This window comes from Excalfactoria chinensis, chromosome 3 (assembly GCF_039878825.1).
Source record: "Excalfactoria chinensis isolate bCotChi1 chromosome 3, bCotChi1.hap2, whole genome shotgun sequence".
Classification (NCBI taxonomy): domain Eukaryota; kingdom Metazoa; phylum Chordata; class Aves; order Galliformes; family Phasianidae; genus Excalfactoria; species Excalfactoria chinensis.
The window spans coordinates 47,089,647-47,107,200 of record NC_092827.1 but is presented as its reverse complement, the minus strand read 5'-3'; the positions used below and the strand labels follow the sequence as shown (position 1 = coordinate 47,107,200).

At 39.2% G+C, this 17,554-nt stretch overlaps 1 protein-coding gene across 2 annotated transcripts in view; it reads right to left on the bottom strand.

Annotated features, from left to right (window-relative positions):
- Positions 1 to 2,055, bottom strand: part of PKIB (cAMP-dependent protein kinase inhibitor beta) — a 52,569-nt gene extending 50,514 nt beyond the window's left edge. Inside the window, exon 1 of one of the 2 annotated variants that reach the window (XM_072332382.1) lies at positions 1,901 to 2,055. The gene's annotated coding sequence lies outside the window, so the exon portion shown is untranslated. The remainder of the gene's footprint in view (positions 1 to 1,900) is intronic. The other variant, XM_072332384.1, reaches the window with a different exon arrangement.
- Between the last annotated feature and the right edge of the window lie 15,499 nt (positions 2,056 to 17,554).

Here is a 17,554-nt window from a genome sequence, read left to right as displayed (position 1 = left end):
GAGAGAGAACACAAATTTCCCTTGCTGTTCCCCCACAGCCTCCTTTTTTTCTCCAAAACAGAGGTAAGTAAGTACACTCAGCAGAAGGATAAATCAATAAATTGCAGGAAGAAGCCCGATACAGACAGGCTACAGCCTCATGAGAATCATCTTTAGCTGATGGAGAAAAGTACACATGATTCTCCCAGGTTTTGAAAGCCAAGGAAAGCAGGTACATTCTGAATGATACATTAAAAATGTCCATCATTATACTGGCAGAAAATATTACTTGAACAGGGTCAACCTACAAATGGATGTAAGGGAACAATTTCGCTCTTCCAGGCACATTAACAATATGCAATGAGTTGTTTTTTTATCACTGTATTTTATGACTTTTAAAATTTGTCTTGATTTTGAAGCCCATTAATATTTTCATAGTGTTCTGATGCATGTTGTGCTGCTTTGCTTAAGTTTGTAACTGTCTTGACATATCTAAGACAAAATAGATAGGTCTATCACAACAGGGTTTATTTCAAAATGTCTATAGAACATCTATAGACATGCCTATGAAACATGCTAAAGTGATCATTTTCAGAAGTTAATTGGATATTTCTAGTGAAGTTCCAATTTATTTTCACTTCCACACAAATGCTTTTTTAATCAGTCACAATGTAATATTTCACAAATAATATAAGAGACATTTATCATTTCAAAGGGAATAATAACAATAGAAGCTCAAAAAAATACCCAACCAACCAACCAACCAACTAGAAAACATCCAGACCATCATCATCCCTACAGCTTTTCCAGTGAGTAAAGGGAAACAAAGAGTTATGGCTTTTACTTCACACATTTTCAGGCTCCAATCTGGTTTTGCTGTGTACAAAAGGGGATGAAAATATACTGGGTGAGCCAGCACACCCTATCTGTTTTCGCATTCTTCATTTCTAACTGTGCTGTTCCCAAAGGCAGCTAAGATTTTCCTGAAATTAACAAAATCTCACTACATTCCAAAACTGAAACAGTCAAGAATTGGGTATATTTGTACCAACCAAACAGCATGATGGAGACTTTATGTATTGTTGCAGGAATATTTAGAATACTTTCACTTTGTCCTTCTCTGAAAGCCACTGCCTGGCTTTCTGAGTCCACAGAGAACTTTTAACAAATGTAGAGGCTCATCTATCCTAACTGAATTCAGAAAAACCATCTTACTGACAGAATTCTGTTGCAACCAGGAAAATTCCTTCTTGTCAGTGGTAAAAATACTCTTTTGTAAGGACTCTCCTCACAATCACAGAAAGATGAAAGTCAGTGATGTATTTTAACTGATTTCCCAGGGCCATCTTCTACATTGACAAACTAAGGGTTACTTCATCCCCTTGTCATTCAACTTCAGTTACAGACATCATGCACAAAACTTATTTCTCAGAAATTTATTTTAATCTTACTTAGCAGTACCACCACGTGAACAGAGCAGATTATTTTTACTCCCTACTTTTCTATGTTCTTACTACTAATTAATTTGACTGTAGAAATAGAATCTGAGAGAGAGAAACCGCAACGAGAGCACTTCTGAGTGCTTTTCTGCTTGAGGAAAACGTCACTTTAGTTGTCTCCCCGATGAGATGCAATCTCCCGATGACATCTACTCGCAGTTTATCCCGGCAAATCCTAAGCGTTAGAACACAACCCTAACAACATCACACCCGGTGCCGAGCTGCAGGTGTCAGACTCTCCCGGTGACACGATGGGACGCCCAGCAGCAGCCCCCCTACCCGCCAGCTGCCCAAATTGCTCCGGAGCACCCGGGCTCCCCTCCCCTGCTCTCACTTCTCCACGTCCTCCTCCCCAGCCGCGTACTAGGGCAGACCGAGGGGATGCCCGCGGGGCCGGCCGTCCCAGCACGGACACGCATTACCTGCACGCCTGTAGGTCCCCGCTCGGCGGGGCTCAGCCGGTCGTAGGAGCCCGGCTCCGGGCGCAGCTGCCCCGTCGCTCCGCCGTCGCCCGCCCGAGCACCGCCCCCGCGGGGAGCCCGGCCCCGCCGGCGGCCGCCCCCTCGCCGTCCCGGGGCCGCGCTGCGGCTGCAGCCTGACGGAGCGCTCCTGGCCGCCGGGACGCGCCTCGAGCGGCAGCTGGGGAGCAAAAGCTGTGCGTGTTCACCCCGAAGTGCTGCCGTGAGGACAGCGTAGCAAGTTCTGTGTGTGAATGGTTGCGTTTCAGTGAAAACACGAAAGTTAAGATGTGGCTTGTTACGTGTATGGAGGAACCATCCCGCTCTGAACAACTGCTTGTGTGAAATTGTATTACAGTACGCAGCCATTGAAAGCTTCTTGAATGATCTCGAAATTTTAGACGTTGATTTTGACATAGTTCTTATGTTGTTCCAAACGACTCCAGACTATTCACCCTGAAATCCTTTTTCAGAAGTCTCATTGCAACTGGCGCAAATCTACCTGAGCCCTTATCCTTCCATTTACCTCCAGCCAAGGGATGAGCGACCCTCACAGAGGTTTTCTATGTATACCTGATACTCAGGACTGGACAGGTTCAGCTAAAGATGAGTACTGCATCTGGGTTTTCCAGTGCTTACACTACAAAGTACATCAAGGTTTTTATCATCACTATATATAATAATAATTAAAAGCAGTGGAAAAGTTAGACTTTCATTCTATTTTTAAATTGGGGTTCTGAACCTTAAATTCCCCTTTTTTTACTATCTTCATTTTTCTAGTGTGAACAAGAATGCCTGGAATTCAGTGTCAAGATTTTTTATCCTTATTATTACAGTAACTCAGTTTACAATGGGAGCTTTAAACACCCAATAACTCAGTAGATGGTTTAAAATTAGTTGATTATCTTGCATTTTCATTAGGCCTTTCCAAATATACCCTCAAAATATAAGAGCTCCGGTTTGGAATCGTGCCATTACACTCTCTAAAATGTTTTTTCCTAGAATATAATTCACTACATCTCCTTTAATGATTAGTCACTTTGTCGTTTATTTTATTATTGGGTCATAAGGTTTGATATCTCAAAGAAAAAGAACAAAAAAACCCAACAAAATAAACAACAACAAAAACCCCAATGACTACTATTTTTAGCTTAATTATGGAAATAAATGGCAGATGTCTTTCATTTTCTGAATTAGAAAAGATTTACTGAGACACTGCAATTATTTGACCACGAAGGCAATATTTATGCTGCTGATTTGCATTCAGCAGCCCATTCTCGCTGCAGGAATAGGAAGTCTGTGCTTCTCACCTCCAGTGTCACCTCCATTTGTACGAGGATGCATGAGGAAAGATAAGGCTAGGCCCAACTGTGCATTTCTCCACTACAGGTATTTGTGCCAAAACACAGGACTTATGGATTTAACTTGCCAACATAATCTGAAGGCCTTGACATCTTTGTAGAGCATCTGGATGTTTTCAGGGAGAAAACCCAACTTAACTATTGCTTCAGACTGACATGGGAGTGCTTCTCAAGGTGATGCTCACCTCTCCTCATGCAGCCCAGGTCTACTGCATCCAGGCCGACTGGACATGTATTGTTTGGTATGGAGTCCTTCAGACACCCAACCTGAATCAAACTCATGATGGGTGTCAATAAATGAGATGGTTCCTACGAGGCAAAAGATTCTTAAGGGAACTGCAAGCTCCCAGTGTAGCACTAAGAGAAAACTCATTTCTGCAAAGGGGCAAATCAGTGACCTCAGTGATATTCAGCAGTGAAGAGCAGGAAGGCCAATATCTGGGAGGGCTGGGATTTACTTATCAAAGGGGTGGCCCTCTGTACGGACAGTGAAAATCTAGTAAAAGAATGACAGTACTTCCAACTGATACTGACCCATTAGTCCAGGAGCTGGACTAAGTGATTCTTATGGGTATATTCTGACTCAGGTTATTCTGTGATTCTTTGACTGTGATTTTCTGCTGTTGGCATTCCTTGACATAGAACAGTGCACTTAGAGTCTTTCTCCACTGTAAATGGGTATTCCTTTGATATAGTTTCATTTTTTTCCCTTCTTACAGCAAAATTGGTGTCACTTGAAAAACAGATTTTATACCTGAAAGCCTTGCTAAGAAAGTTTTGATGCAGCTCTGTGCAATTTCTGTATACTTAGACATATGGAGGATTAGGAAAAATCCTAATGTATTTTAATAATATTCATGCCAAGCCTTTCTTTACATTGTTGGATATTTCTGGTAGGATACAATAGAAGATTAAATCCCAGATAGCCTTCTAATGAAAAGGATTGTTATCATAAAAAAAAATCCAGTGAAGAAAATAGTGTAGGCTAATATTTTTTAATTCCAGTTGAGAAATCGGTGAAGAAGATTATGTTGTTTGGTGATGCCTAGAAGCAGGAGATTGAATTCAGTGACCGAGATTCTTAGTAGTCCTTTGACCGTAACATGACATTTACAATTGCTGAGATGAACAGTGTATCTATACAGTCAAAATGAGACAAAAGCAAAATGCAAGATTGTTTGAGCCTCAGGGCTGCATACTAATACTGATTGCTTTTGTGAATTACCAAGAGTGAGTCTATCTGAAGAAGAAAGTGTGAATATGGTTTTACCACATGGCTAGGTTTAAGGACTGCCAAAAAGGGCTCATCTCCCTTCACCCATGCCCAATTCTGGCTGCTTGTGCCTGACCCAGCAAGCTCAAGAGGCTGATCCAGTGGGTGAACACGCACATGGTCTCCTGGCAGACCTGGATTATTTTGCTCCTGGTGTGATGTCTGCATTGTGGTGGGCACTGGAAGAAGAGGATAGGTCCAAAATCCTGCCACTACACTGGATTAGCTATGAAAAAACCACCTGCATCGGGCCCTTCTTCTGAGCCATGGGTAGAGCTGTCCTCAGCAGGGTTTTCATAGGATCTGAACAGCCAAGAGACTGCCTGCAGCAATGCATAAGAGCTTTAGGTAGCATTTTAAGCTGGAGGCAGAGCCTTGCCTCAATAAAGGCTTCTGAACTCCACTTCTATTCTGGAGATTTGGCTTTAGGAAGCTGACATTTTGCCCTCATTGAAAGCATCATCTTTAGAGATTCAGAATAAATGAATATTTGTTGTTAAAAAAAAACAAAAAAGAAAGAAAAAAAAAAGTGAAGGATTTAGAGGACTATAAATAAACTGGCAGAGCTGAAAAGAATAAGAGGCATTATCTGAAGCTAAAATAGCATTTTTCAGAAGTGGAAGTTGTGTGCAGACAAGGGAGTCTGCATAGGACATAAACCCACACAAAGTAGGGTATTAGGTTTAAAACTATAAATGAAGAGTTCAAAGTATATTTTACTAAAGACAGGTATCCTGATTACTAATAAAACCCCTTCTTAAACCACGAGGAGCAGGAAGCTTTGTAAAGCTGGTAGATGAACAAGGAGTAGGATCTCGAAGGAGGTCATGGAAGAGAGAATAACTGAAGTCTTTGTTCGCTACTAAAGAACTCAGAGAATATTGCATTCATACTTTCTACACAGAAATAAGGCTTGGAAAGTTATAGTGTCTTGAGCAGTTGGAAGGAAAAAATAGCTCACATAAATTAATAATAAAATCAACTGGCCAAAGTTATTCACCCAGAAGTTCCTATGGATGTCAGATATCAATCAGCTGTTCAACTAACTGAAGGATAAACTTACCACATAAACAGATCTTGAAGTCAGACAAATAGAAGATACCAGATCTTCAATAAGGCTCCAGAAGGTATTTGCATTTGTGACAATCCATTAAAGAAATGTCCAAAACAACTCTATCAGTTGATGTGCAAGTAAATCTGAACTAATGGAGAATATCAACCTGACATTCGTGGAAGAAAGCCACGCCCCACTACCTGCTATAAGCATCATCATATGTAGATGATCCAGTCAGCTTGGTGTCTTTTTAATATCATTAATACTTTTGTCGAGGTCTTTCAGGTAAGACCGATGAAGACTTTTATAAAGAAACCAAACTATCTTGAGATTAATAAGATTAATAATCACTTATAGACCCACCAAAGGATATTAGAGAAAATGGTCCAGGTGCAATGGAAGTCATACTAATGAGGTAAAACTAAACACAGAAATTCACATTTCCCATTCTTTATTAGTGTGAAGCCTCTAATAAAACACCAGAAGTGACAATAGGCTTTGGAAACAGAAAAGGAAGTTCAGGTGTATCATCGGTGTTACAGCTCCCTGAGTCCCTGACACCTGAAATTTGCCAGCTTGCTTGGGCAAAGAGTGGACTCTGAATACATTCCAAAATATTCTTGGTGAGAGTGATATTTGGAAAAGACGTTTCAGTATGAATACTAGAATTTTTATTTCTAATGTACCAGTATACTCATTACAATGCTGACAGCATGAGCAATGCATGAAGCCCCTTCTAGCTTGGACAGCACCATTATTCAAACTGGTAGCATTTTCTTCTTGCTACCATTATGTCCCCACGTTGAAGAAAAATGGGAAACTGCTTCCAAAATATCTGCCTCCAGCAACTTGCTTCCCGTCAGTACAAATCAAGAGTTAACTGCACAGAAGTTTAAAGGAGGTAAAGCAAAAATCTAGCTGCTGATTTGTGAGATTACATATATGCATCCAAATGTATGCCAGCTTCCAAATGCAGGCAATGTAAAGCATCAGGCTTTACATCTTGTACTTATCCAAAGTGGAACTGATAACTATATACACATTTTGAATTAAAGCATTCTGAGGGCAAGGGAGGAGATTATTTTGCCTACATTCAGAAATGTCTGCTCCAAGAATCTGAAGCTGAGATGTGTGTATCAGAATGACAAAGCAAGGGTTTGATCAGAGATTCTGCTTTTTCAGCCTGGAGTTGGCCCTGGCAGGTTGTATGTCAGATGTGCCCTGCAGATATCCAGCCCTTGCCCACCCTTCCTCATCTCCAGACTTCCACACACAGTCATAACAGGATTAAAGCATTTAAATAGCCTGGTTACAAAATTGTATTGAAATATAGATACTGATGCAAATTGCACAGCCTTTTGGCACTGTATGAATCATGCCAGGCTTAGAATGATTCTACATTAATTCCAAGTGTGCTGCATTTCCATTTCCAAACTAGTTCTCTTTTGATATTCATACTGTGAGTTGACTTCATTTAGATTATTTTCTTTCTTCTTGCAATTTTCCTTTGCATCTATTAATGCTCTTGCCAAGACTCTGTATACATAACTGATTTCCAAAGCTTCCCTCACCCTGTTCTGTGTTTGATGGTCAGTTCTTCCAAGGCACATAAACAATAGCAATCAAAAACTGAGATAAAGAAAGAAAAATTCATGAGCTGATCATCACAACTAAATCCTTATTAGAATCAAAGCAAAAAATAATTGGGACAGGGTCTCTTCATATTCTAAGGTTGTTTTTCTGAGTTCCAAATATGCATGCTGTTGACCTGAGTCCTACCATTTTGATCACCCTCATTCTTTAGTGTGAAAAGCATGCACAATCCTTTCAAGCCTGTTCCCATTTTCTAAGGCAGTGTTAGTACTCCCTTGTGCCACCTTGTGCCATGGAGAACACACCAACAGTCTCACCAACAGCACACGTACCAGGCAGCCATCTTCTATGAGAGAAACTGAGATGAAGGAAGGTAAGTCACACCGGTGATACTGCCACTGAGGAACACACCTCAGTGAGGGCTGGTATGATGAGTAGCCATAATCAGATGGTCCATTTTCAGATGATATATAAACCACTTTTACCAAGTCACACATAACTCTGGTGATTTTGGTCCCCATGGAGATTAACTGGCAATGCATGTACAACTCTGCAAGCTGCAGCAGCTGTCACAAAGGCATTACATTTGAGTCTGACTCTTACTACCAAAAATTACAAAAACACTCGTGAAAAATACAGTGGTTCATAAATCCCAGTATTGCCTGCTGGGTGAAAAGTTCATTAAAAGTCACATTCAATTAAGCAATGACTGTCACCACCAGATGTGTATATCCTGAGGTAAAGTTAATATAAGTCAGCAGCAGTCAAAACGACAAGATAAGTGGTGATTAGTGCTTAGCTAATTGTTCTACAAAGCATCACTCTAAATAAAGGACTATCTCTGAAATACACAGCTTAACCCCAAGAACTTAAACTAACTGGGTTGAAAATATTAATCAAAGGGGGAAAAAAAAAGAGATAAAAAGACATTGCAAACTGGAATGTGTTTTTGGTCATTCTCCAGGATATGTTTCCATGCTTCATCTAGCTGGGGAGGAAATATCTTCTTTTCAGATCAATAAACAGACAAACTTTTTGTTCAGATAAACCACAGCAACAGATCTGCAAGTTCTCAAAAGACAATGAAGGCAATCTGGAGTCTCAAAGGCCCAGAAAAACCTAAGTGCTGATGTTTACAAGCATGTCTACAGTTTTTTGTCTTTCAAGCTTAATATAGTACTACTACTGTGATGCTATCACTGAAATATGCATAGTTAAGACTCTTTTTCATTGTAGGCATGCTGGCAGCAGCATCAATTTATGGAGTCCTTCTATCCCTGTACCTACACTTTACAGAGAGAAGAGAAGAGAAGAGAAGAGAAGAGAAGAGAAGAGAAGAGAAGAGAAGAGAAGAGAAGAGAAGAGAAGAGAAGAGAAGAGAAGAGAAGAGAAGAGAAGAGAAGAGAAGAGAAGAGAAGAGAAGAGAAGAGAAGAGAAGAGAAGAGAAGAGAAGAGAAGAGAAGAGAAGAGAAGAGAAGAGAAGAGAAGAGAAGAGAAGAGAAGAGAAGAGAAGAGAAGAGAAGAGAAGAGAAGAGAAGGAGGACCCGAAATAGTTGAAATACAAAGGACAGTCTCCAGTTTTCTCACTTCAAAAGGGACAGGTTTTTATGACATTTCCCTAGTCCCCCTTCCATGTTTGCCTCTTCCAAGGATGTTTAAACCATCTCTCAAATCAGGCCACGTAACATGACTGTCACAAGCATGGGTTACTCAGCTTGCAGAACTGCAAGTAACAGGGGGACATCCCTTCTGCCTACACAAACATGAACACAAGGCGCAACATATGCAGCCTGATAGTAAGCACAGTCAGACAGTGCTCCTGACATCAGGGTAACTTCAGCAGTAAGGACTACTTGCATAACATTTTAGGTCAGTCAGTTGCAACAAATAAGACCATAATTGCTGCATGCCTGATTCTCTCCTGTAATCCTGAGATAACACATTCATTCATTCACTGATCAAATGATGCAATAGGCTACAGTGATGTTTCTGTCAGGTCTTGTTTCTCATTTGATTTATAACGTATTCGATATCTCTATAGCCATTTCACAAAATTGTTCTCTACTCTTTTTCTGGTGTATTTTGAAACAAAGCAAGTAATACAACCTCTTTCAACTATAATTGTCGAGAGCTTTGGAACATGGCTCTTATCAGTCCAGTCAGTGCCAGTCCCATCAAAATAACCAGCCATGTTCAGGTGTCCAGCTTAACTTTTCTAGGCTCATCCTCTGATTTTTTTTAACTACAGAGTACTCTTCAGCAGGTGTTGCATAAAGGAGCTGGAGACAGAGAAACTTATAAAGCAGCTTCTCAGCAGTTCCAACAGCTATAGGAGCAAAAAAGCCCTGGGATGCATTAATGACACACAAATCAGCAGAGAGAAAAAAGATGGAAGAAACAATCTGCATGTCATCACAAGGTGAATTCAGGATCAGAGTAAAAAGTTTCAAACAAAGATGACATTTACTTAACACGACTCATTTGGATTCAAAATTTCAGAGAATAGAACAGACTTGAATTAAAGTTCACATTTCAGATGCAGAGATCATTAAGTCAGAGGTGATGTAAAAAGGCATTGTGCCTTCTTGGGGGTTACGTATTTTGTGACTGCCTCCCTCTCCAGGGAAAGGGAATATGGATGCTGAAAAGCAGCACGAGCAAGTCCAGAGAGGGGTGAAAGTACATTTTGTCTTAAAAGAAGGCAGAGATGTTTTATGAAAGAATGAATCAGCTGTTTGGAGTGCACCAAGTTAGCTTTACAAAACAGACTGTTTCTATGCGTTCACTATTCAGAAACCTGCAGTGAATCAGTGAATTAATTTCTTTTGGAAAACTTCTCAGTAATGCCTTGCCAACATTACTGGAATATTAATCTTCATAATTCAGCTGTCGAGCAATGTGACTGATCACCTCTCATCTTATTCTTGCTCCTATATTAAATGATCTTAGCATTAACAAGACTTTTCCTCCTGAAAAAAAAAAATAAATAAAAAATAAAAAATAAATGTCATAAAATTAATCTCAAATTTAAGCATCCTTGAAGATCAAAGTTCTTAATTTTATCAGTCCCAGCCACAATCATAATTACCTGAAAATGGCAGGCAAGCAAATATTTGGTTCTTTAGAAAACTTTTGCAGGGGAACATAATTAGGGTATAGGAGATGGATTAGAAGATACAGGCTGACCCTCTTACATAACCTTGTGCAAGGTTCCCTGCGCTTCTGTAGAATGGAAATATTAATAATTGAGAAAATCATTACGAGATTGATCACCATGGATTTGGATGTCCAAAACATTACACCAGGTAATGATGCCATAGCGGAAGAGATTAAGAATGAATATAACTGAGATTTGTTCACTTCTGAGACAAGTAGTTTGAGCAAGACTCTCGCTGACAGAGAGATTGTCAGAGAAGGACTGGGAAGAGATGAGCTTTCAAGAAGCAGAACTGCAATATTTTTACCCTGCTGGTAATTAAAACATGGAAAGTCAAACCAAAACTACCAAAACAATTCCAAAAAAACCCATTCAAATAAAAGTTGAATTAAGTCAGATGGCACTGATTAGGAATGATGTCTTCATACAGAACCAATGGATGGGAATATCTCCAACTTAATCATACATCATTGGAATGCCACAGCAGCGTCTTTTTTTTCGCAGTCTTTCCATTATTGTAAGAACAGATTTAACAATTCACACAAAAGTTTGATGACTCCAGAAATGATACATGTGGTCTCTCCGTAATTCAAACCTAGCACAAAGTTCCTGCCATGACAGCAGCAGAACAGAGCTTGCATAAACTTAAAACCATCACCATGTAAAAAATACACAGACTGAGAGGTTTTTTTCCATACTCATAATCCCTGAAGTATGTTTCCTCTGAACTTCCATTAGAAAAAAAGATTGGTTTGCAATATGCAGATGGCTAGCCTTACAAATCAATAAAAATCTGAGGGAGTCATTGGTAAATGCATTTCACAGTATCACAGTATCACAGTATCATGCGAGTTGGAAGGGACCCTAGAGATCATCGAGTCCAACTCCCGGGATTCGAGCCTTTCTGTGCAGCAGAGCAGCATTTCTGCCACTTGCGCCACAGGGGGGATTCGAACCCCGGGCCTCTGGTGTTGCAAGCAGTACCTTATACCACTGCTGTTATTTAGAAGTTTATGCAATATTTACTCATTTGAATGTGCTTCTAAATGTAATAGGACTCATATAATAGCTCATATAAATAGGTTTTCACCTATATGAGATGAAAAAAAAACTTTGAATTGGAACAGAGGGAAAAGTATTTTCCAAACCTATTAGTACTCACTAGAGTGTAGCCTCATATCTGGAGAAAACTATGAAAATAACTTATTCAGAAATAAAAAATGATTGTGGCAAGAGTGTGCATAAAATTTCTAATTATTTTGCTTTTACGCGTTTACTAGATAGTAAGGAAATGCTACAAGTATCAGAAGCTGGAAATAACATATACAGTACCAACAAAGTACAAAAATACAGTACAAAAATAAACGAAGCTATATTAGGCAGGGTTGTTCAGATGCATATTCTTATTGCAGGTGGTTCAACCTCTGTATTAATTACAAATTCATATTTCATCTAGGTTTCCTTTGATGTCTTTCATCAAGAATCAGCATTTGTATTGCTTATGCTTGTTACTAAATTGAATGGTAGGAAAGTTACTCAGGCTATACCGTAGTATCTGTCACTAGCTAAGCACTTCATGTTAAGAATCTATCAATTCAATTGACAAAAATGGTATTTAAAACAAACAAACAAACAAACTAAAAACTCACCATGGATTTAATGTATTTCTTTTGAGCCAATGTCTATATTTTACATACAAACATAGGCTGTACTGTCTGTAAATGAAACACCAGTGTCTGCTTGAATGAACAGGTCTCGGTTCATTCTACCTGATCCAACTCTTCTGGCTGCTCTCCACTTTCATTCATTATCTATTTTATGAAATACACAGAAGAAAGAGCTCATCACCTCCTGAAACACATCCCACTTCTACCCTGAAGCTCCGAGTCCTGTCAGGGTTTATCAGAGTTTAAAGCCCTCCCTCCTCCAACTCCTCTTTAAGCCAATGAGAATAACAGCTATGGATTAACTATCATCCTCTCAGTGACTTCTTAGGGAAGCTTAAGGAACTAGATGTTAATCTGAAGCATGTAATTTAAGAAAGCATTAAGAAAGCTTTTGAGTGGCCTTCCCTTTGCATGAGATAAATGAGAGCTTTTCTTGGCCTCTGATTTGGCCAGGTTAATGAGCATTGGATAGCGACCTTCACAACACTTCCAGAACCATTCAGTCCAGCACTATGTAGACCTCTCTCACTCAGTTAACACTCAGCTGACACCCACATCACCCTGAAACCACCCTGACATCTTTCACACCTGGTCTCTCAACTTCCAGCCAAAAAAAAAACCAAAAATAAAAGAACAACTTACATTTTATTCTTTGTTATGGAGCACCAGAGCTGAAATCTGCTTCTGTTTTTAAGTAGACTGGATCTGACTTTTCTAGATACCAGGTGGGAAGGCATGTATGGCATCTTTGTCACCAAGCTGTGATTCACTGCTAACTGTTGGCAGGAAATCTCTTTGTCTTTTATTAGACCTCTCACCTAAAACATGTTCACTTCACCAGCACGAGCAAATGCTATTTGCAGCTTGGTCACCTTTTGCCAAATTACTCAAAATAAGGAGCCAGGAGGCATTCTTGAAATTGTATGAGGCTGTTGAAAAGCATAGTGCCAGTTCTCACCAGCAGACAAAAGTCTTAAGTCAAAAAAGGGTTTTAAAAAAGTGAAAGAGAAGTGTGGCACCCTTGTTGTTAAAATAATAACCTGTACCACTGAAGCCATATAAATTGGTTAAAAAATAAGAATGAACAATTATGGCTTGCCAAGAGATCATCCTGACAGCTTAACAGACTGAGAGGTCAGATCTTCTGTTTAGAATGCAGACATACATTTTTCCTCCTAAAAGTACTGCTTATGGGAGAAGGCTTTTGTATACATTAGAGCTCATCACTGTAAGTAGTCCCACTGGGAAATAATAGAGGGGTAGAATGCTCGTTTTTACAGAAGTTGACTTGAACAATTTTACTGCCTCTTTAACTCTTACACTCTCCCAAGTTGTTACCAATGCAGAGCTCATGTTGCTGTCCACCTCCTCCTTGTGTTCACTACTTTGGTGCTTTTAGCTGTGAGAGTTCCCCAAGGCCAGTCACATCAAGGACACAAATCATTCTGGCCATCTCCTGTTCCTGCCAGCCTCCCAGAGCTCTGCAGAGGAGGCACACTCAACTCATTAGACTGCAAAAGCAATGTTCTTTTCCCCAAAATGTTCTAAAACTGACATGAATGATGTATTTCTGCACTGCCCCCAACACTGTACTGCAATAATTAAAATAAAGGACAATAAGGGCTCAAACGTTGTGAGTTTGATACCCCTTCATAAAACAGGTTACTGATGTGAAAATCGTTGATCTATTTCTAAATAAAATTATTATATTACATAAAGAAGAGACCTTTTTATCATCAGAAAGAGCAAAATACAGATACTTTTTATTCCTCAGAGTAAATTTCTATACTTAGCTAAGAATATCAGAAAGGCTGCTCAAGGTCAGAGCAAAATTTTCTTTGCCTGGTATTACCTTCTTGATAGAGGCCAGTCGCAAATGCTTCAGGGAAGAGCATAAGTGAAGGATGAGCAGGTGATGATAGCTTTGCCAGCCCTGTTCCAGCAATTACCATTGTAAGGATTTCCTGAATAGAGGTTGCGACTGGACAATTATATTTAATAGCCCTTGATAGATCTCGCTAGTAGCTATTAATCAAAAAAAAGGAGCCTCTTTTGTCATTTCATAACTGATTAGTTTCTTTGAACACTTTTCCTGAGGACCTTGAGTAAGGCATTTTAAAAATCCAGGTACGCTGTGTAAGCCAAATCATCCTTATTCACGTGCTCACTAAGTTTTCAAAAGAAAGCTATTAGATTTGTGAAGCATGTGTTCCCCATAGGCTGAGCTGTACAGGTGCTCCTGGAGACTTTGGAAAAAATTTGTATCAGATCTGTTGTCCTCTGTCTTCTGGGAGAGCCACCAGAACCACTTAAATAACAGTCAGTGGTTCATCAGATCCGTAGTTTAATTTGTTTAAAATAACCAGTGAGCAACATCTCATCCCACCAATGTTATTAATTTCTCCAGTATTAGCCATAGTGCCTGAAATATCAGTCTGCAGAAGGGTCCTCAGCTGTTGTTTTTTGTTACTGCAACAGGTAAGAGTTTTTATGGAGTAAATACTAAAATCTTACAGTTCTACTTCCTCCTATTTTAAGAGTAGAGTATTACTGTTCCTCTCTGGCAAAAAATTGTGCTTAACAGGAGTACATAAGTGAGGGTAATATGTTTTCATTGAGAACAATAGGAAGATTATTAATAACAGATTACTAACTGCTGGTGTATATTAGAATAGCTCCAGTAACATCCCCTAAGTGCAAAATAATCATTAAGATTTAAAAAGAAATTATTTTATCTGAAATAAATAAATAAATAAATAAATAAATCAGTCTTCTGTAACAATTTGGGTTTACATTTATATGTATTTTAAAGATTACTGAAATAAAGCTTGCTCCAGTTATCAACTGGTCCCAGATACTGCTATCTAGAAAACAGATTAGGAAGATGCTGGCTAGACCACTATCTTCCTCTAATATAGATCTTAAGGAGGATGTACAAAATTCTGAGGTCATTTAGAATTAAATTGTCTCATTTAAAACCTGCCAATTAACCCTCAGCTAAAAATAACTACTTCTCTAGACCTACTTTTAGATGTGATGGTAGTTACATGTATTAGTCAAAACAGAAGCAATTCACAAAAATGTTACAGATTGCATAATTATACATGTTGCCCACTGTATAGAGGAAAATCACCATATTTTTAATTAATAGTAGTACACATATCTCCATCAAATTCAGCAAAGACAGGTGACCCTGTGCCAGGTAAGGTTTTTAGCCCAGAGGTAGATTTCACTCACAGTTTAAGAGGGATTTATAAAAAAAATCAGGAAAATAATTTGCCTCCAAATTAGCCACGATTAATAGAAATAAGTAAAAAATAATAATAGCTGTGTATCTACTGTGTTGAAATGAAAAGGGAGGTGCCAACAAACTCACATGAAGTGCAGCTATCACATAAAGATCCAATGCAGTTCAAGTAACATATTAATAGAAATACATACATGCATTTATTTGCCCATGTGTTTGCATATATGTATATACATCATATACTTGTGTGCAACATGCAAATGTGTAAATGCACATGTACATATTTATATATACACACATCTAGGTAGAAAATGACAAACAACGAGAACTGTATTTACGCACAGAACCATGGGTGTCACAGTGCTGAACTAGTTCTTACTAAATCCTCTCAGAATAAAAGATGAGGAAACCTGAAAAAGGGAAAAAAAAAAAAATCCAATGAAGAGAAGCATGTTGCCACCCACCTCCTCCGCTGTTCTCCAGCCAGCTGGAAGGTGTAGGAGAACTGACAGTTCAGAGGCTTTGCACATGCCTGTACATGATAAGATGTACCAGCTCCTTAGTGTTGTCAACACAGCTGGTGGTTGCTCGCCTTCACCCAAACCCATAGACTCTCAGTGTTACATGCAGAATCAAAGAAATATTTCAATCTGAATTGTCATACTCACATTGCAAAGCCTGGGGGCAGAAGCAGGACTGGAGCTGGGTCCCCTTTCTCCCCACAGGAACATGGGAACATGGACAAGGTTGGTGTCGCAGAAGAGTTCACAGCCTTGTGCCAGAACAGCCTGATGCTCCATCAAAGGAGAAGCAGTTCATGTTGCTAAACTGTGAGATAACGATTCAAATAAAGCTTCCGGCTGACTGACTCTATATGCCAAAAACATAATATCTTGTGATGCGCGAAAGATGCACAGCTTTCAAAGCATTTGAGCTCTCTTTTCTTATTAGGATGTTGATTAGTGGTTGTGCGTAGACAGGGCACCAGAGAAACTGCAGCATGACAGTATATACGCAGGCAAGCCTAGATCCCTCCAACTTGTGGTGAAAGCTGTCTACAGTGAACCCAGTAAGACCACATCTCCAATCACGGAGATTTGCTAACAGAGCCAATCCAATGTCCTGCCAGATCCATGTCCTTAGATTGTCTCAGACACCCACTGGAGTTCTCCAGTACACGAGATAGGATGATTTTGGAGAACATAAATGGATCCAGGTATTCTAAAAGTTAATTGACTAACAAAAAATAATAGGAAAAATTAAATCCTTGATGAATTCCATAGAACTCTTTAGATTTATCCTCAGTTTGAATAATATGAATACAAAGATTCCCATCGTTGGATTACTGGGAAAGATGGGAACAGACAGAAAATTGTCAATATTGGGCTGCAAGTGCATCTGTCACACAATGGTAAAAGGCACAGTGCTAGCAGCAGTGTACAAGCAGTGCTCATTATTTTAAAACACTGAATCTTACTATGCTGCTCAAATTGAAGGTGTTCTGTTACAAATGTTCTTGTATTTTCCTGTTAAGAAGATAAAGCACTATGTTGTGTTGTGCAGCTGTCTTGTTAATTTACACTTGGAGAGTGTTTTTTTTGGGTGTGGGAGGGGATATATATATATATATTCCCAAGCAGAAAATAACAGAGGTAGAAATTAGTTCTCCTTCCCTACTTGTAATGTCTTCACCCTGCTGTCATTTTACCTACTGTTGTCATGAGCGTAGCAACAGCAATCTGTAGTCTGATGTGTTTTGTTCTTTGCTTTGTGACAGCAGCTGTACAGAACCACCCTATGTTATTCAGTCTTTCCTGAACAAGGATTAAATCCTTATTTAAACAACAACAACAATGACAAAACAAAAACCTCTGTTGTTTATCAGTTTCTACTCAGTAATATCTTTTGAAGATGACTAATTTTATAGAAGCATATAATAATGCCTCCCCATTTAAATCCGTTGCAACACTAGATTTTGATCTGCATAAATGTTTGATAGAATAAGAAAACAACTTGTAAGAGGAGAATAAAGATAAGCATTTATCTCACAGCCTTATCTTTTTGACTCATAATCAGATTTGCATCTGTTCCAGTCCCTAAAAATCATGCCCTCTGAGCTCCAGACACTTCAGATCCCTCCTGTATGGGCCTTGGCACAGACTACCAGAAACAAGGATGTTATGCCCATTCTTAACACAGTTTTCTTTGTGCTCCACTTCTCTCTCTCAACAGACATAAGCCTGGATATCTTCGTCTGTTATCACAG